At 38.1% G+C, this 20,548-nt stretch overlaps 1 pseudogene; it reads right to left on the bottom strand.

The window, feature by feature from the left end:
* Positions 1 to 19,663: 19,663 nt before the first annotated feature.
* LOC143888573 (secreted RxLR effector protein 161 pseudogene) lies at positions 19,664 to 19,972 on the bottom strand (annotated as a pseudogene).
* Between the last annotated feature and the right edge of the window lie 576 nt (positions 19,973 to 20,548).

Here is a 20,548-nt window from a genome sequence, read left to right as displayed (position 1 = left end):
CGTAGTGCAGCTTAGGATCTTTATCTCAAGTGCAGCCAAACTTTGTAAATAAACTTTGTAAACCTTTCAAAAATTGTTCAAACAACTTTAAAACCTTGTTTTTTAAAAAGATCTTCCTCTAGAGTTAGGAGTTTGTCCTAGGTGGAGAGTTTTAGAGGTAGGAGTTTGTCTTTGTATGTTGTGTGTTTTGTTTGTGTTTGTGTTAGAGTTAGGAGTTTGTTACGCCTCCGTCCGGTCAGTTGGTGATTCACATTGCCGACTGATGGCTAGAATATGATGCGTTAGTTTGCCTATTGTTTCCCTTAGAATATACAACCTAGTTACACATAGGTTGTAGGAACTACCTGCATTAACTTAGGGCTAACCTGCATTTAGTTAGGGCATATAGGGTGTCCTAAAATCCACAATCCATTAGAATTTAAATAATCGCACAAGAAGCTTTAATAACTAGTCAGGTCTTTTAGGTCGAGTCTAGGATAAATGTCTAGATGTCATAGGCATCATAGCCTATAATAAGCACGAAGAACTACGTGACTCTGATTCCTGTGGAGGTGGGGATACGTTGGCTTCTTTGGATGAACATCAGATCATCTAAAGACTCGGGTTTAGGCAATAGAGTCTTAAGATTTGTTGTTAGTACTTTAGGGTTTGTGTTTGTATTTTGATGATAATTTTTGCATAGGATCTTGTGGGACCCGATCCCACGAGAGGGGTGGGGCGCGAGCCGCCACACTCTCTCTTGGTCTCTCGTACCCACGCGATTGGCGTGTGCTCTTTTTTTATTGATTTTTATTCGTCTTTTATGTGAACTTGGGATCACTAAGGCAATCCGAATTTCACACAAAAGATAGTGACAGAGTCGCCACCTAGATGTGAGATCTAGGACTCGTAATTAACCAGAAATCTTGACTCGCTACCTGATTACAAGAATGGAAGGTATGGGGATTTATCCACCACATGCACCATTCCTGTTCGATAATCGGTCTTCGATTCCAAAAGCTAACTCTTTTAAATTTATTTTAAATGGCTCATTCAACTCTCTGTTAATGTGCTAACTACGGGACATGCATCCTATGATCTAATTTCAATGTGAATCCTAAATGTGTATCTTGATTTCTTAATTTGTCTGGATTCAATCGAAGTGAAAGTTCTCCTAAAATTCTAATTTCATGGAAAATCCTAAGTGATTTGATTAAGCATTTACAAGAAAATTAATATACAAAACACCACAATTTGTTGTAGTGCCGACTCGCGGTTGGTATGCCATCAGACATCCAAGCTGCCTACGTACCCAAGCCTCACTGGGATCAGAGTCGACGTAGCTCGGTGCACCTAAGCTAAGCTACTATGCCTAACTCAACTAAGACACCGACCTAGACGGGATTAACTGTTTCAACAATTTTAGGAGGAGTTATTTAATTCAAGTTGAGGATTTTATTATCTTAGGATTTCATCTAAGATGCTATATGATTCTTATCTAAATGCAAGTTGTTCCTTAGGCTAATGCAGGTTAACCTACATCCTAGTTTACTAGGCTTGTCCTAGGGAAAGATTGGGTGACTAGTATAACTAGACCTATGGCACGGTTGCTATCTATAGCAAACGTACGTGATGAGGCTGGACTCCTAACTCTAGGACTCCCTAAAACCTAAGACTCCCTAAAACCTAGGACACGACCTGACACCAGTGTTCCTAAATTGGGCTCTAATGGTTCTTATGATGGAAACAGTAATCCAACGGTTCCGAGAGACACGAGATGAATCGGTTCAAGTTCTTGAAGTTAATGAATTTCAGATTTCAAGGATTTTCAATTTCTGGACAATTAAGGAATACCAATGGTTCTAAGGTTCACCAATTTTCGGTCCAGAATGGCATCCACGGAAGGGAATCGTGCGCTCTTTCTTTGTGCAATTTCATACTTAGGTTATAGCATCTTATTGCCTGAAATATCTCAGGATTTCCATGGACAATAACCTCGGAGCCAACAACATGCTATAGCTTAAATATTCAAATTGTCAAAGATCGAGTGCAATTGGGATACGATTATGGGTGCACTGGCCATTTTTCCAGGGAAATCTAAAGATCCTAAAATTTCTGTTTCGATGGATTAAGGAATTAATATGTGACAGAATTTTAAGCTTCTTTAGAAGCTTTGTGATGATTTTTAATTAATTTCGGATTTTCAATGAATTTTATCAGTTTTATACCATAAGAGTGATTTTACAAGTGAAATTGTTGCAAATGAATTCAAAATGAGTTGAAATTTCTACAGCAGCAAGATGAGAATATATGTAGCTTACTGGATGAGTTTTGCAGATTTTTACATTAAGCTCATATTTAATTTTGATTTAACAATTAAGTGACCAGATTGCAAAAATAAGACAGAAACTACTAGAAATAGAAATCTAAATTCATTGAAATTTCTACAGAAATAATATATGAGTAAAAATAGATGTTGTGAAAATTTAATGAATTTTAGAGACTATTTACTACCAATTTCGGATTTTCCAATTTTCAGACCAGATTATGAATTAACACTACATCCCATATGAAACAAGATCTAAATCATTTGAAAACTTTACAGAAACTAGAAATATGGAATATAAGACTACTGTAAAAATTTTGGGAATTTTATCTATGATCGGATGTATGTAGAAATTCTCCCAAAATCTGATAAGTTTCAAAGAAAGCATAAAATAACATACCAAAAAAATCCAAAAATTGTCAAAAATTCATGGTAGGATGTATTAGTACCATATTATTTTTTCACAAAATTTCATTAATTTTGGAATTCATCTAGTATATATTTTATGTTTCTTCGTCGAAAAGATATTTTTGAAGAGTTTTCTATTTTTAAAACACGATTTTCGAGAAAATTGCGACTCCGGAAAACATCCTCCAACCTTATTCTGATGTGATGAACACAAGAAAATTTTAAAATTCTAAAAAATAGATCATCCTGAGATGGCTATTTTTTCGAATTTCGTAATTACTCAGCCATTATTTTAAATAAAATACCACTCTTCACTCAAATTCTAAAAAACCGTTGATCCAATGTCCGATCCGATCCGATAGTTCTTTTACTCCATTTAAGTAGAACATTGTATTAAATTTCGGGACGAAACGGAATTGAAATACTCATGCAGATCATGACTTTGAGCACACACATATAATATTCAATTAAATTCAATTAAATGTTTAAAAATCATGCAAAAATATAAAAAAATACCAAATCATCCGGGAAAAATCTGAGAATATTGTACTAACCTATGATCGAGTTCCTCGCCGCATCCAAATGTCGAAAACTCTGAAAAATCCCACCGACGCTCGATCCAATGCCTTTTCTTTTTCTTTCTTTCTTGGTTTTTTGCTGTTTTTTTTTTTTTTTTTGCTTCCCTTCCCCACTCTTCCCCGGATAGTTGATATCGATCCTCTCTTCTTTTTTTTGCACTCTTGCCGATTGTTGCAGACTGGTTGGTATAGCCTTGAATGGATGGCAGAATTGAAATAGATGAAGGCGACGTGCTTTACCAAAGATGAACAAGAGGGGTGAACTGATGGGTTATGGGCTATGGCAAAACAAGGTTAGTTGGGGCTGAAATGTGGACGGGGTAAATGTACTTCTGGAGATGGAATATGGTAGTTATGAATGTGGTCTATTCATATGGTGTTATGAGATAATGACTATGGCGAGATGCGATGAAATGAAGATGATGGCCAAGAATAGTGGGTTCGGTTAATGGGATGTAGGTCATGGGCTAAAGCTATGGCTAGGGAAGGAGAACGGGTGGTCGGTTATGGAGTGGAGAGAGAGAGAGAGAGAGAGAGAGAGAGAATGTGGGAAAAACTGTTTTTCTCACGTTTTTTCCTTCTTTTTTTTTTTAAAAAAAAAAATCTAAATGGGAAGAGGGATAGAGAGGGATGTAGAGAGAGTGGGAGAGTGAGGGAGTGAGACAGGGAGAGTGAGATGGATATGGAGAGAGTGAGAGAGTGAGAGGAAACCGACGACTCTTTTTTTTTTTTTTTTTAAAGAACATGCTTGCTGTTGGAGATGGGAGTGTGAGAGATAGAGGAGGAGATGGAGATGTGTAGAGAGAAAGAGAGGAAACAGAGAGAAAGAGAGCACCAGCTCTGCAGAATGAGAGGGCTGTTTTTTTTGAGAGATCAATGGTTGATCTCCCTAGAGAGGGATTTTGCTCTGTCCTCTTTAGAATCCCACCGCTTGCTTTCCTTCTTTTTTCTTTTTTTTTTTTTTATAGAAACTCCTCTTTAATGGGATGGCAATTGCTCTAATTATAGAGAGAGTTGCCAAAACTATCTGCAGACTCCCAATAATGGCTGAGTATATTGCCATTAAAAATCCCCTTTTTTTTTTTTAGAATCCGAGAGTTTCCACCATGAGCTGTCTTATAAAAATAACAGAGACTTCCAAAATGAAAGAATACGTTGGGTAGGAGGAGAGAGAGGGTCGGTTGGGACTTTTTCCCATCAAATAGATGGTTAGGATCATCCAACGGTGCCGGTTATACAGTTTTTGGCAAATATGGGTGGGGTCCCACCTTGTTTAATGATTAAAAGATGGAGACGCAAACTAGATGGTTCGGATCATTCTATGATATAAGTTGCTCCATCCTGTATTTTTCTTTTAAAAGTACTTGTATGCCCACTTCGTTGGGTGATCAAAACCGTCCACTTGCCGGGATAGGTTGTGCTTAGAAAATCATTTCCATGTACGATCTAAACCGCCCAATTGGTAGGTTACAGTGTGAATTGGCTATGCCCCGCCAATTATTTTCATAGGATGATCCAAACCGTCTAGTTCATTGGCCACAACCTGAATGGGTGGTGTCTTGAAACCATTTTTATAGGGTACCGTCCATTTGGAGGGTCACAATGTAATTTGGCCGCGCCTCCTAAATTGCTTCCACGGGATGATCTCAGCCGCTTAATTGATTAACCACAATTTGAATTGGTCATGCCCCGTGAACTCTCTCAATAGGATAATCTAAACTGTCCATTTGATGGGGCCACTTGACAATCTTGACCATTGACTGTCGGACTAGAATAGGACTGCACCCCCTCGAACTATTCCCAAAGACTGATCTGAACCGTTCACTTTGACAGGCCATGGCATGGATAACTTGTATCCTCCAAATATCACCCCCATGGGATGATCCAAACCATTAATTTATAAAGCTGTGCCTAAAAAATCATTTCTGAGGATTATCCGAATAGTTCAACTTGATGGTCACAACAAACATTGGTTGCTAAAACGACATCTCTGAGATCTTGACAGCTCCCTTGATGGACATCTTTATGCATTAGATCGGAGTAGGCTCAACACTCATTTTTCATTAAAACCATATGTGGGCCTCCTGTTGATCCAAATTTAAACCAATGCTCAATGTGGGCCCACCAAACGGTTCCAAATTTCAATAAATGTTCAATGCAGGCCCACTGAATGGTTCCAAATTCTCCCCTGGCTTGGATTCTTCTGCATAACCATTCTCAACACTTAGCGAAAAGAAAAATACGGAACATTGCGAAAATGATCGAAAAGATTGAGAAAGCATAAGGGACGGACACGGGAATGGGGAAACACTGAAAAAAAAGACTGATAACACGAACACTAACTTCTTTGTTGATTACAGCAGAGCAAAATGGGGGTGTCTACAGATCTAGATAGTGGGCGTTCATTTCTTCGATTACTTACATGTTTAGCTGTAATATTTACCTGTTTGTTTACCTTGAATGTATGTTTAGTTGTATCTCATTTATCTTGTTTATTGTATTTGATATATCTTATGCAGACCTTATACCTATAGTTGTAGCATGCATGTGTCTGTCTACCAAAACTTAGACACCCATTAGGCATGTCATTCATAACCTAGCAATGCTTAGGTAACACTTCTTTCATTTATTTTGTGTGCTTATTATTTCATCCCCAGATCATGCATGATTAGATAGACGTCTTCTCGGAGATATTTTGTTCCCATTTTACATGATTTTTGCCCAAAACTCTTCAAGGTTAATAAATAAATGGCATAAGAGACCAAGTGTTCGCCCTCGGGCGAGTTGGGGGCGCTCTTCGGACCTTCTTCATTCGTCACCAGGCACGAACCTTTTGTATCTCTGGTTATCCATTGCAACAGAGCATTTTTTTTTGGTTCCATGGTGTATCCATGGATGGCGACTCTGAGTTATTTTCAGGTACGTCTTGGTTTCGAACCCTGGTTCTGAATCAAGAAGTATCTCGTTCATTTTGTATCGCCACTCGTGTTATGCTATGAGCGTGACACTTATTTTGAGAGTTCCTTGGTAGAGCTCGCCTCCACATGTGGAGATCTTTGAGGATTGCAAGGGATCTCGTATCCTCAGCACTCGTCCTCTCAGATCGGGGTCAACAGTCTTGCCTGCAATGATTATATTAATGCTGGGATTTTATTTCTTTCAAGGCTTTTATATACGAGTTTGGGTTGATTAGGAATAGTAAACCTGACTTCTTTCCTGTAACAGTCTATGGTTGCATGGTTTAAAGTTAACCAATCCATTCCCAATAAAACATCGAATTCTAAAATAGGTAAGGAGATAAGATCTACCGATAATTTTCTACCATAAATATCAACAGAGAATGCTAGATAAACTCCTGACGTAACTAGAGAATTTCCACCATGTGTTTTAACAGAAAGTTCAAGATCTAACTTCTGAAGTGGTATGTTCAAATGCTTGGCAAACTTGGGTGAAACGAAAGAATGCGTAGAGCCAGAATCAAATAATGTATGTGCATTCTTTGAACTTATAGACAAAGTACCTGTCACTACATCATTCGTTGCCTCTACTTCAGCAGTTGTGATAGCAAAAGTACAGGCATGTCCCCTTGGCTGTTGTTGTTGTTGTTGTCGACCTCCTCCTACTGCTCTAGGCTTGGTGCACTGATTTGAATAGTGCCCCATCTCATTACAATTGAAACACTTGATGTCTGGGTGAGCATTCAGGGTCTGCTTGAGGGTTGGCTAACTGTTCCGAGTCAAAGTTGGATTTTGTTCCCATTTTGGGACCGTCTTGCAGTCGTTTGCCACGTGTCCCTCCATTCGGCATTGGAAGCATTTGTGAAATAGTCAAGAGGGGGGGTGAATTGAATTTAACTCAATATTAGGCCTTTTGAAAATTACCTATGAACCCTAATTGGAATTTTTCTTCACTTAATTAGATATTTGGTTAGTGCAAATATAATTGAAAAACAAAGTGAAAATGCCAAGCCAAACAATAATGGAAATGCAAGAGTGAGAAATGACACACCGATATATAGTGGTTCGGCCAACGGCCTACTCCACTCTACTCAAGGTCGCACTTGAGGGATTCCACTATTGGAGACCTCCACGATGCCCGGCTCCGAGGCGGTTACAATTCCAAGGGATATTAAACAAGGATGCCCTTACACCTTTACAAAGACTCTCCTTCTCCGCCGAGTTCTAAGCGGTTGCTCTCTAGGGAATTAAAAACGGAATACCCTAGCCACCTATACAAGATATGAAGGATTGATAGCTTGGCTTCTTCTTGAAAGCTTGATGCCCTTTGTAGTTCCTTGATTGCTCTTCAACAAGGATTTGCAAGTGATAGCTCTAAAATATCCAAACTCAATAGGTTCACAAGTGAAAGGCAAGTTTGGGAAAAACCAAAAATCTTAAGCTTGAAAGGGTTGCAAGTTTGCTTGAGTGCTTAAGAGGGTTTTTCAAAAATCAAGAGAGAGGAAATAATCCTCTAGATATTGTATAAATAGTCTCTCCTCAAAATATGACCGTTTGGGGGTGTAGATAACAAAAATCAAATTTTAAATCAAAACCCAACGGCTCTTTTTTGAGCTGTCGCAAGGTTCTCGGAGTTCCGAGAACCATTCTCGGAGTTCCGAGAAATATTCTCGGAGTTCCGAGACAACGGCCAGAAAATGGAATTTTTCTACTGGACCATTTCTCGGAGTTCCGAGAAAATTTCTCGGAGTTCCGAGCTCGGAGCTCCGAGAAAAAATCTCGGAGTTCCGAGAAGCCTAAAAATCCACATATTTTGAGATTTTATTTCTTGTTTGATTTTTGGCTTTTGGAACTCATCTCCTATGATTATTTTGGAATGTTTATGAGGGTCCCAACATGTTGGTCCACCACATAAGCATTCACTAATCCATTTTAAGTTCTTAAGTGTTCTTTGAAAAACATTTTGAAAACACTTTGCCTTGACTTGGAAATCTAAAGAGAAAGGATGTACAATGATACCTATGTAGCTTTTAACTTCTCTTTAGTCTTGGTCTTCAATTGATCTTCCATCTTGTGTATGCTTGCTTGAGAGATGAGGTGAGCTTCACTTAGCTCCTTTGACTCTTGTATGGGATATCTCCAAGCATGACCATGTTGTGTGTTGGTTTCTTCAATGATCAATCCTATCTCAAACACAACACCTCAAAGCAAATTGATTAGTATTCAAAAACACAATCAATTATGTTTAGAATCATCAAAACAAGATAGGAGAGTAGACCCTTGGGCTTACAATTTGCGTGTCCCCACGTAGCAGACACCTCCATGTCTCTTTCCACATTTGAGCAGTGTTGCTGGTTTCCTGCTTCCTTGACATCAGGTCACTTTGTTCCAAATCCTCCTGGTTGGCTTTTATTCTTTCTCTTTACACCGGTCAACTTGTTTTTTGACTGCTGAAAGTCCAAATGTTCAATTTCCACTTTCAAAGCATATCTCACCACAACTTCGTAGCTTTGAAAATCTAAAGCTGCTAATGCCCGCCTAACACTAGGCTTTAATCCGTATTGGAATTTGTCCACCTTACTTTGAACGTCAGTCACTAGGTGGGTTGCATATTGAGCCAGTCTTGTGAATTTTACTTCATATTGGGAGACTGTCTTTCCCTCTTCTTTCTTTAATGAAATAAATTCTCTCACCGGCTGAGCTTTTAGTGGTTGTGGGAAGTATTTTTCGAGGAAGATTCTTTTGAATTCAATCCAACACATTGCGTTCATTTCTTCTTCGATTTTTGTATTTCGGATTAAATTCCATCATTGATCCGCATCACTGTCCAATCTATATGTCGCCAATCTTACATGTTGTTGGATGGTGCAGTCGATCATCGAAAAGATCTTTTCAATAGAGTGAATCCATCTTTCAGCTTCCAAGGGGTTTGTAGTTCCCGAGAAGGCAGCAAGATGTTGCCTCATAAATTGTTCTAGTCTAGCTCCTTCGTTTTGAAGTGCTGCAGATGGGGCTCTTTGTTGGTTCATGTTTGCTATCATTGCTTGGGCTAGCTGTGCCAATGCATTGGCAATGGCGTCATTTCCTGCGTTATTGTTTCTAGCATTGGCTGTAGGTTGTTTGTTTCTTGCTTGTCTTTCTATGCATGGCCTGCCTCATCCCCTCCTTGCCTCAGCCTCGATTGTAAAAATTTATTCCTGATTCTCGGCCATCTTCAGATCATAGTATCACGTTAGTAATCTAAATTATAACTCATATTTAAAAGCATTTATTTTAATTTCACATAAATATCACATAAGTCCTATAATAACCAACGACTAGCGGTATAGTTAACATATTCTAACTTAAACATTTTGATAGGGCAAATCCTAATCCTATCTTTTTGGATCCTAATCTCCAAAATCAGCTAAACTTCGCTCTGATACAAAATGTAACGACCCAGATTTTTAGAAATACCAAACTCGGTGCGTAGAAGAATATGAAATACTAAAGTAAATCATCTTTCTCAAAAACTTTCATTATTCCCAAGATCTCAAATATAACAACTATGTTTAAAGGGTTTTCAGAAATTAGGTCTAACTTATTACATCTTAATTCAAGACATATTTAAAAATTATTGGTCCTTTGGAACAGTTCTGGATTCAACTCTAGCGTTCCTCATCTTTCATCTTTACTTCACCTAGGGGTTGGAACAATAAGACAATGAAAAAGAGTAAGCTCATATAGCCCAGTAGGGTATATACAACAACTGATGTAGAATTCTCAAGCTCACAATAACGTGATATTTTGCAAATAAGACATCTCACATTATAAACATGGAAAGAAAGAATAAGTACAACATACTTTCCAAACATATAGAGAAAAGTTACAGAACATGATAAGAAATATATATATGGACTTCATTAAGCATAGATGTTGTTATTCATAGCCATATCTCAACCCATTCATAGCCATACCTCGACTCATAATCCTCTAGATTTACACTCTCTAGAGTCGTCATTACCCACGAGCACATGGAGGACTATTACGCGTCCGCCCATCATCATATCATAACTCAGTACATATTCAGAATTAGGACATCACAAGATAAACATATCTCAAGGAAACAAGTTTCGAAGATACAATTAGAATTTTAGCTTTATCAGTAGAATCATTTATATGAAAAGAATGGGGTCTGAAAGAAAGGATCCCCCTTGAATTCTCATCAGTTGTGGATCTCAGAAGGATAGCAACACTGATGGCAATTGCGTATAAAGATAATCAAAGAATAGAAAATACTTACATCAAGATAGCAAAAGAGAATCAAAGGAAATAAAATATTACATCAAGTTTAGCAAAAAGAGAATCAAAATATAGGGAACCCTTAAATTAAATATAGCAAAAAGAGAGTCAGAAGATAAGGAACCCTTACATCAAATATAGCAAAAAGAGAATCAGAAGAAAGGAAACCCTTATATCAAATATAGCGAAAAGAGAATTAGAAGATAGGGAATCCTTACATCAAATATAGCAAAAGGATAATCAAAACATAGGGAACCCTTACTTAAAAATTCTCTGGTCACAGGTTGGAGTGGATTGAAGTTGTAAATAACCTGTAAAAATTTAATATATTCTAATTTTAATATATTCTAATCCTAAAACAGTGTCCTTGTTGTCCATATAGTGTCTTTTCTGTCCAATTTATGTTTCATGGCAGTGTCCTTTCTGTCCAATTTATTTTATGGTTACTATGCTCAGCAGTTCACCATTCTTTGATTTAGTTTATTTCTTGGCTACTATGCTCAGAAGTTCGCCTTTCCTTAATTAAAGTTTATTTCACGGCTACTATGCTAGTATTCCACCGTTCAAATATTTTTAAGATTTGCATCGTGAGGCATATTATTAATCCACATGGCTAAGTCAATTTTATAAATAAAACCTCCACTGTGAATAAAAACTTCTGATGTGAGTTTCTAAAATATAATGATAAAACTTACATAATCTATAGCGTGTTATCACATCTTGTGCATGCTTTATCCCAATATTTTGAAAACAAAATCTAACATAGATGGTAGAACCGACCCATATTAGTAATACTGAAATACAAGTGTGACAACCCAAGAGGGGGGGGTGAATTGGTCAATTAAAATTTTTGGGCTTAATTAAATGGATTATTAAAGTTAATTTACTAATTAAGCAGTTATTAATCTAACCCTTGTTCAAATATTTAAGATAATAAAATTTAGGGTTTAGATATTACTTTAAGCCTATTTGCCCTAACCTTTGTTTTAAGGGAAAATCATTAAAAAAATGCAAAGTTTTGTCTAAATTGTGAATTAAGGGTAGTGATTTGAAAATTATAAAAAAGGTGTTGTGAGGTGAGAGAAGATGGCTTTTAGGACAAATATACCCCTTCTAATGATTCCAGAGTATGAAATGTGGTTCCCTAATGGTTCCGGGGTATAAAATGTGGTTCCCTAATGGTTCCCGAGGTATAAAATGTGGTTCCGTAGTGGTTCCGGGGTAGAAAATGTGGTTCCCTAGTAGTTCCGGGGTATAAAATGTGGTTCCCTAGTGGTTCCAGGGTAGAAAATGTGGTTCCCTAGTGGTTTCGGGGTATAAAATGTGGTTCTCTAGTGGTTCCAGAGTATAAAATGTGGTTCCCTAGTGGTTTCGGGGTATAAAATGTGGTTCCCTAGTGGTTCTGAGGTATAAAATGTGGTTCTCTAGTGGTTCCGGGGTATAAAATGTGGTTCCGTAGTGGTTCCAGAGTATAGAATGTGGTTCCGTAGTGGTTCTGAGGTATAAAATGTGGTTCCCTAGTGGTTCCGGGGTATAAAATGTGGTTCCCTAGTGGTTCCGGGGTAGAAAATGTGGTTCCCTAGTGGTCCTGGAGTAGAAAATGTGGTTCCCTAGTGGTTCCGGAGTTGAAAATGTGGTTCCTTAGTGGTTTCGAGGTATAAAATGTGTTTCCCTAGTGGTTCCTGGGTAGAAAATGTGGTTCCCTAATGGTTCTGAGGCATAAAATGTGGTTCGGTAGTGGTTCGAGGATATAAAATGTGGTTCCCTAGTAGTTCCGAGGTATAATATGTGGTTCCATAGTGGTTCTGAGGTATAAAATGTGGTTCCGTAATGGTTTTGGGGTATAAAATGTGGTTCCGTAGTGGTTCCGAGGTATAAAATGTGGTTCCCTAGTGGTTCCGGCGTATAAAATGTGGTTCTCTAGTGGTTCCGGGGTAGAAAATGTGGTTCCCTAGTGGTTCTAGGGTATAAAATGTGGTTCCCTAGTGGTTCCGAGGTATAAAATTTGGTTCCCTAGTGGTTCCGGGGTAGAAAATATGGTTCCAATGCCGGGCCCGTACGGGCCGGGTCAACCCGCGTGTCCCCCGGATTTTTGCCGTATTTTTTAAGATGTTTTTAGGAGATGTTATCCGCACTACCGTATTTTGATGATGACACTCCTCACTTTATTAAAAGTACGGCATGGCCCGCATCATAGGATGATCCAAACCGTCCATTAGATGGGCCACAGCCTAAATAGGTTGTGCCCCCAAAAGCATTTCCGTAGGTTTATCCTGACCCTCTAATCAGAATGTTAGAGGGTTGGTCCTAACCCTCTATAGATCGGAGGGTTAGGATCAACCTATGGAAATGATTTTTGGGACACAACCAATTTAGGTTGTGGCCTATCTAATTGACGCTTTGGATCATCCTATGGGGGGCCATACCGTACTTTTAATTAAATGAGGAGTGCCCTCATCAAAATACAGTAGTGTGGATAACATTTTCCTTCTTTTGTATGGGAATTTGCTAGCCACCTTTGCCGAGGCAACTTCTCGGCTTGTGGCCCATCCTTTGATGCAAAGATTGGCAGAAGTAATATGGGTGCAAAGGTGGCTAGCAAAAGCATAATTGCAAAAAATAGTAATCATTACTTTCAAAAAATAGTAATCATTACGGATTTGTGGCTAAGTGCTAAGTTTTAAATGAAAAAGTACGAAAAAATGGAAGCAAAGTATTAAAATTACGAAAAAAAAACTAAAATGATGCACTAACATATGACAATTACCGAACTACAAAGTTTGACTGTCTTCCATCGGAAGTCCGAACGTTTGTTCGGAAGTCCGAAGTTTTGTTCGGACTTCCGACGGAAGCCAGTAGAATAGGGATAATTCCAAAGATTTTTATTTTCAAATTGAGTAAAAATTCGAAGGATAATAGGGATATACATTGTGATCTTAGTGTCATGCAGGCAACCATAAATTGAAGCTTGATTTTGATGTTTTAGAATAAAAAAATGCAAAGAAAATGGATTTATCTTGAAAATGGGAAAAACAACAAAATTCAGTTTTAAGCTCAAAATTCATTTTCTTTGCATTTTGTAACACTGCTTCGATAAGTTTATCATGAATAAACCCTCATGATTACCAAACCCTATTGTAAATGGCAACCTTCAAAACCCTTCTATGAAGTTTTCCACGTTAGAAAAGTCTTGAGGAAGAAGAAGGTGGTAGGTGAGAAGGTAATAAGTGCATAGGGATAGGTGCAAAAAGGTGGAGAGAAAAAAGAGGTAGGAGGGGTATATTTGTCCTCAAAGCCATCTTCTCTCACCTGACAACACATTTTTTATAAATTTCAAATCAATACCCTTTGTTCACAATTTCGCATAAACTTTGCATTTTTTTAATGATTTTCCCTTGTTTTAATAAAACATAAATACAAGAAAGGGGTAGAGATTACCAATCACCAAAATGTGCAAAGAGAAGGAGGAGAGAAAGCATCGACAAGGGACAAGATTTGTAGTGGTTCAGTCTATCACAAGACCTACTTCACTCTTCCAAGTTTACCTCCTTGGGGCACTCCACTGAAACAATTAGATTCTTCAAAGGGCGAATCTCAAAGCCGTACATCCGACTCCTCCAACTCCAAGGGGAACAAACCCTTTTTGCACGAAGCCTTGACGAGGGCACACTCCCTCTTACAACGTCTTCACCTTTCTTAACAGGCCGAAGAATAGACCCTCACAATGTATTCACCTTTGTTACCGGGCCAAAGAGAAGACCCTCAAATATAATGAAGAAAATAAAAGAAAAACACTCTTGCCTCTTAGATAGGCGGATTACAAATTTGATAACTCGCAAACACTCCAAGGAAGATAAAATGTAAAGCCTATGGAGTTCCTCTTGATAGAATGTAAAAATCAAGTTCAAAGAGGTTTAAATTTTGATAAGAAAGTTTTTGCTCAGGGAAAGTGGGATTTGATCTTTGTAAAATGTTCAAAATCTTGTAGAAATAGGTTTTAATTATATATATATAGTGTATTTGAAAATATGACATTTTTGGGGTAAAAATGTAAATAACTGGCTTGAAAAAGTCAAGCAGAAAATGCTCCAACGGCTAGTCTGCTCGACCGCCGCAGTCGACCGAGCCATCACGGTCGTCCGCCCCTATCGAGCGCCCTTTTATATTTTCAAATTTCTTACTGTCACGGTCGACCGACCTCATGGTGGTCGCCCGGCGAGGGCTACCTAAAAGTTCAGGGGCTTTTGGGCCATGGTCTTTGGGCTTAAGTCCTAGGTTTTAAAAACACATTTTTTGGTGTGTTGATGGTTTTCAAAGATGTAAAATGTTAAGTATGAAAACCATTTGAAAACCTTTTGAAAGTGCATTTAAACATAAAATCAAGAGGACTCTAAATACATTCTAAAATTGAATACCATTGAGTCTTCTTGGAATGTGTCGGCTTTTTTGCACTTCCTTGGACTTCTTCTGCTTGGGTGAACATCTTGACCATGTCTTGGCTCTTGTGACTTATCCTCCATGCATGTTGAGGTACATGAGGTGTCACCATGGTATGTTCAACTCCAAGCTCCTTCTTGACACTTGTTGGGAACTTGTGGAATCTTCATAAAGAGCTTCTTGATTTGAACATCTTCAAATGTGGATGTCTTCATTGTAGGTGCAAGCTCTTGGTTCATTTGCTCCTTGATCCACAAGCCATGTGTTGAGAAGAGTTGTGTAATTGAGATTATGACATGAAAATCCTGTATACAACACAACACCTCAAAGCAACACATTAGTCCATAAATGCTAATCAATTTGAGTTTGCTAGCATCAAAACAAGAGGTAAAGTGAATGATTAGACCCATGGGAACCCTTGGGCTTACAAATACCCATGATAAATAACTTTAAAACTATCTATTAAGATGCATATTACAGACTTACTTTGGTTTACCTATAATAACCCGCTCGTGTGGGACCCGCTTGTGTGGGGCCTGCTGGTGAATAGTACTTGGTGGGTCCTACTGCGAATAGTAAATATAAATAGTGATGTAAATAGTGTCAATGCATAGTAATTTTGAATAGTGACTATTGGTAATATTCAATATATGTAAGTATATCTACTCATTTTTTTTGTTGACATCTGGGGTGGTGGCTTAGTGGTAGGAAGCCGTTCAATCCACGCTCTGCGTCGGGTTCGAATCGCGTAAGCCCCATTATGCCAGATATCCTCATGCCCTGATTAACTCGGAGGAAATGAATAATGGCCTATGATTACCCACCTATGAGGCCATTTTTTATTTTTATTTTTATTTTTTTTACCAATAAATATTATTCGTGAATAGTAAATGGTGATGTCAATTGTGAATAGTTTTTATGAATAATAAATTTTTTTTACCGGTTATTACAATTCTTACAGTTGGATGAATGAAGTTCTTATTTATAATTGTATGGGCACCATATTTACAACTTCATTGTTTTCAGGTTCGTGAATGTATTCCATGTAAGTTGATGAATAGTGAAGGCAATGCTGTGGCAAAAGGATTCCTCAAAAGTGAAGATCCAAACCAAATTGGGTGTGAAGTAACGATTAATAGAGGCATATCTCGACAAGCTAAGTTGCTAAGACTGAGTGGAAAATTGCAAGTCATCGCGGATGCCCTAGGATGTAACGTTGCTTGGCCTCGTGCATTTGTAAGTATACAATTAGTTTTAAACGGAGTCAAATTCTTCAAATGAATTTAGCCTATATGCATGTGTACACTTATCATTAATTTTTACTTACTTTATGTTTGCAGGTTAAATTGTTAAATCGCAAATGATGATGGGGATTGAGGAGATGATGAAGAAGAGAAGATGAAGATGTTATGTAAAATGATTAAATTATGAATGTTTAGCAATGTAGAGTTGATGGGAACAATTTCAAGACATTTGTTATTGGCGAGTTGTGATTTTAAAGATAAATAAAATATTTAGTGAATTTAGATATTTATTAATGTTGTGGATGGATGTAGTAATTGTCAAAATTTTGATATTATATAAATTGTGTGGAATGTACAGGTACAATAGGTCTTTTCCCTACGAATTATTTTGAACTTTGTAGGCAAAGGGCTATTCCTACGGATGTTTTTTTGACAATTTCTAGGGAGAAGGACATTTTCCCTATGGAATATATTGAACTCATGTAGGGAAAAGGCTATCCCAACGGAATTGTGGAAAAAATTGTAGGGAAAACCATATTTTCTTAATGGTTTGTCTTTAACTTTCGTAGGAAAAACACTATCCCTACGGATTTGTTTTTGAAATTCATTAGGTAAAAGCACATATTCCCTACAGATTATTTTGAAATTCCGTAGGTAGAGGTGGCTTAACCCTACAATATCTTTTTGAAATTCCATAGGGAAAGGTAGCTTATCACTACGAATTTTGTTAAAATCTAGTAAGGAAAGGTGGCCTATCCCTACGGAAACATCTGTAGGGAAAAGTACCCTTTCCCTATTGTTTTATAAACTTCCGTAGCGAAAAGTCTATGCATGTCCCTACGGTTACTTCCGTAGGGAAAGGTGGACTAATCCCTACCGAACTTAATATCCGTAGGGAAAAGCTTTTCCCTACCCCCACTTAGCCTACGGAATAAATTCCATATGGAAAACCCTTTTGCCTACGGAATTTGGCCATTTTCCATACGGATTTTTCCATAGGGAAAACCTAGCTTTGTTGTAGTGCTCGTATGTATCTTTATGATTTATTGACATTGAGCATCCTATTGACAATGTATATTTTTGTTTATGTTAACCTCATATATGACTTTCGATGAACGTATGCATCACATATATTTTCAAATCCATTGCTTTACCTTATTGGAAACACTTCTTGTTTAGGCTTAGGTTATGTGAATTGTGATCCTGCCAATGGGGATTAATACGTTTGCAACTGTGACCCACCCCGCCAATGGGGCAGTAATGCATTGAGAAATATGTGAATTGTGATCCCACCAATGGGGATATACGTTGGCCCTATCAACAGGTATATGTGTAGTAACGAGTTCCTACATCGTTGACTGTCGGTTAAAAATCGTGTGTCTTGTAAACCACAGTGATCTGTGGTATTATGTGATTAGGTTGATGGCCCTGAAATGTTATTGTTTAGTATGTGATTCTCTTTTGATACCTTTCATCTTTGTTACATTGTGATATGTGAATCCTTCGAATATTCCAACTATGATTAGTGACATATTTTGATCTCAGTTACTTGTGTTTTGATCATTCTTGTGAAGGCCTCTATGCTATCCTATGGAATATGTGAATATGCTTCTCATTTAAGTTTCAGTTCCAGTTTTGTATGAACTTGCATATGATCTTTATTGAATCTTATAAAATATTTGGCAATACGAAATTCTTGATTATTCCTGTTTTGATATATTCAATACTTTATATTGGCATCATTTTACATGTATCGAACTTCACCTTGAACTTTTTTTTATTGTAAACCGAAAGAGATGATCTTCAGCATGTGTGACCATGTCCCTCACTTCATGGTGCGGCTTTGTTCTTACCTCACCTTCTATTCGCATCGCATGCTTAGATCCAACTAGAGTAATGTTTAATTAGTTTCTGAGTTTTAGCTCACCCGTGGATTATATAAGATTTGGAGCGGGAGAGTAGTTTCGTTTTAGATGGTGAAAACACTAGTACATTCAATTTACACTTGAGTGAGTATAAAATGTTAGACAGCAATGATAGATTTTGATGTTTTAGTTTTTCATTAAGTACTTTGATATATGCTTGGATTTATTTTGGACTTGTGATTATATTGCTTGTGATATTGAATGCCTTGCACACTTGCGAGGTTCGCCTTGTAGGTGTGTGGCACTGTCTTGTGCTCGGCCTCGATCTCAGGTCGTGGGCAAGACAGATAAAGTGGTTTTGTTGGACAAAATATCTTTCACCCATAAAAAACTGATATTGAAAACATGTTTGGAATTCAACTTAGTAGTAGAAAACCCACTTGGAGCGAGAGAAGGAGAATAAGGAAAAAATTGGGAAGAGGGAGGAGTTGCAAATGAATTCCCCTCTTTAAATTAGTTGGTGGGAGACCCCTCGTTCTTTTTATAATTAAGAGAGAGAGAGTGAGAGATTACGAACTAAACCATAAATCATAGGGATTTATGTAGTGAGGGTTTAGCCCATCATTATATCCATCCTACTCAGATGTTTTTCATACCGCCATTCGGCAGTTATTAAAAAGAAACATGCAGAAACCGAACGATGCTTGTTAGAGTACGCAGCGGCCACAAGATCGATAACAAAAGCAGAAAGTAAAAGAAAAAACAAAGCCACAGACAAGAACACAGAGATTTTACATGGTTTGGCAATTTGCCTACTCCATGGGGCAGCAACAGAGACTTCTTCTTCACTAATCAGAGAGAAAATTACAAAGTACACACTCACCCTCTCCACTAGAAAACAACCCAAGAACAACCTTTTACAACAGAAGAACCCACCCCTTTGAAGAGAAAATTGTTCTCTCTCTCACACACGGATTTCTCACTATTTTGCTTTCACAAGAGTATATGTCAAATAGCCTATTTTAGAGTTATTGTATACGTGGGTTTTCAAACCTAGAAAAACTAGGCTTCACATATTACGTGTGGCCCACTCTCACGGTTTGAGAAACCGTAATAGAGATAGAGATATGGGGGAGTCGGTGGAGAGTTGGTTTCCAATAGGAAACCACCTCCTAAAATATTGTCGTACTCAACATTCTCCCACTTGAAGACTAGTTTTCTTCTACAGTGCGAAAAACGCTCCCACTAATTTGCTACCCAACGTCACCATTCATCAAGTGACAACAAGCCCGAGAGAAGTCCTGCACCACACAAACTTCTCTCCAACAACGGGCTTCGTCGATATATCAGCAACATTGTCATTGGTGTGAATCTTTTGCATTGAGACCTTTCCATCTTCCACAACGTCACGAACATAGTGATATTGAACATCAATGTGCTTGGTACGAGCGTGATAAACATGATTTCTTGCCAAATGCAACGCGCTCTGACTGTCACAATGAACTATCACCTTCTTTAACTTGACCTCAATATCTTCAAGTAACACCCTTAGCCATATAGCTTCTTTACATGCATTCGTAGCTACCATCTATTCTGCTTCTGTCGTCAACAAAGCAACTATAGACTGCAACCTCGACATCCAACCAACCGCGCCATTGGCTAAAGAAAACATGTAACCCTTGGTCGACCTTCTTCTGTCAATGTCCCCTGCATAGTCAGCATCCCCATAACCAACCAAATCCAAACTTTGGCCACTAGAGCAAATAGAAGCCTCAGAAGTACCCTTCAAGTAGCGAAGGATCCTTTTCACAGCAGCCCAATGATCTCTTCCCAGATTTTCCATATACTTATTAACTGCTCCTACTGCTTGCGCAATGTCTGGTCTGGTGCAAACCATGGCAAACATAAGACTCCCTACTGCAGACGCATATGGTACTCGAGACATTTCTTCCTTTTTCGTTCGGTGCCAGGACACTGCTTGGAAGATAAATTGCAACCAACAGGAATTGGAGTACTCACTGGTTTGGCATTCTGCATATTGAAGCGGCACAGAACCCTTTCAACATAACTCTTTTGAGTTATCCAGAGTTTCTTGTTCTTTCTGTCTCTAAGGACTGTCATACCAAGTATCTGATTTACTGCCCCCAAGTCCTTCATATCAAACTCTCTGGCCAACTGAGCTTTCAACGTTGTAACATTAGCTTTACTAGTTCCTGCAACTAACATGCCATCGACATAAAGTAACAAGATAATGAAACCACCATTATCCAACATACGAACATAAGCACAATGGTCAGCTTCACATCTAACAAATCCCAAGCTCAAAATAAAGGAGTCAAATCGCTTATACCAACACCTCGACGCCTGTTTTAAACCGTGAAGCGATTTGGTCAGCCGGCAAACCAAATTCTTCTTACATTCTTCAATAAAGCCTTTAGGTTGAGTCATATAAATTTCTTCATTAAGATTTCCA

The sequence above is a fragment of the Tasmannia lanceolata genome, unplaced genomic scaffold (assembly GCF_043159265.1).
Source record: "Tasmannia lanceolata isolate RefF3 unplaced genomic scaffold, GAP_Taslan_0.1 ptg000012l, whole genome shotgun sequence".
Taxonomy (NCBI): domain Eukaryota; kingdom Viridiplantae; phylum Streptophyta; class Magnoliopsida; order Canellales; family Winteraceae; genus Tasmannia; species Tasmannia lanceolata.
Note: the sequence above shows the minus strand (reverse complement) of the source record. Positions and strands in the feature narration are given on the sequence as shown.